Source organism: Apium graveolens, chromosome 3 (assembly GCF_009905375.1).
Source record: "Apium graveolens cultivar Ventura chromosome 3, ASM990537v1, whole genome shotgun sequence".
Lineage (NCBI taxonomy): Eukaryota > Viridiplantae > Streptophyta > Magnoliopsida > Apiales > Apiaceae > Apium > Apium graveolens.
In genome coordinates, this window is record NC_133649.1 from 201,137,133 (window position 1) to 201,137,900 (window position 768).

Below are 768 nucleotides of genomic sequence, written 5' to 3' on the forward strand. Positions count from 1 at the left end.
CTGCGACTGAAGACCCCAACATGCACATAAGGAATTTTGTCGAGATCTGTAGTACTTTCAAATATAATGGTGTGAATGATGAGGCTATCAAGCTGAGGCTTTTCCCATTCTCACTGAGGGATAAAGCTAAGGACTGGTTACATTCTGAACCAGCTTGGTCCATCACTACTTGGCAAGATCTTGCGCAAAAGTTTCTGGTGAAGTTTTATCCAATGGCGAAGACTGCGGCTATGAGGAGTGCTCTTACTCAGTTTGCGCAGCAACCTACAGAATCCATGTGCGAAGCTTGGGAGCACTACAAGGAGATGTTGAGAAAGTGTCCACATCATGGTATGCCTGATTGGATGGTGATCACTGGTTTCTATAATGGTTTGAGGGCCTAATTTCGGCCCATGCTCGATGCAGCAGCTGGAGGCGCCTTGTGGGCCAAAAGCTATACTGAGGCTTATAATCTGATTGAGACGATGGCTGCAAATGAGCATCAAAACTCAACTCACAGGATTAAGCTTTACCATAAAATTATTGGAATTAAAAAATAACTTACATTGTAGTAATAAAGCTCTTGATAGTTTTCTTAAACTTCTTACGGATGTGTTACAAAAAAAAACACATTACCCGATACTTATCATGTAATGAAAAAACTTATGAAGGATTTGAGGGTTGAATATGAGAAAATTAATTTATGTGAGAATGATTGAATGTTATTTTATGGAGATGAAAAGGATAAAGTTATGTGTGATATATGTGGTGAAGATCATTATCGGGAAG

The 768-nt window shown here is 39.5% G+C and overlaps 1 non-coding gene across 1 annotated transcript; it reads right to left on the reverse strand.

Annotated features, from left to right (window-relative positions):
• Positions 1-227: 227 nt before the first annotated feature.
• Positions 228-334, reverse strand: LOC141716077 (small nucleolar RNA R71). Its single transcript, XR_012572807.1, has one exon. It is a non-coding gene; the product is annotated as a small nucleolar RNA R71 (small nucleolar RNA).
• Between the last annotated feature and the right edge of the window lie 434 nt (positions 335-768).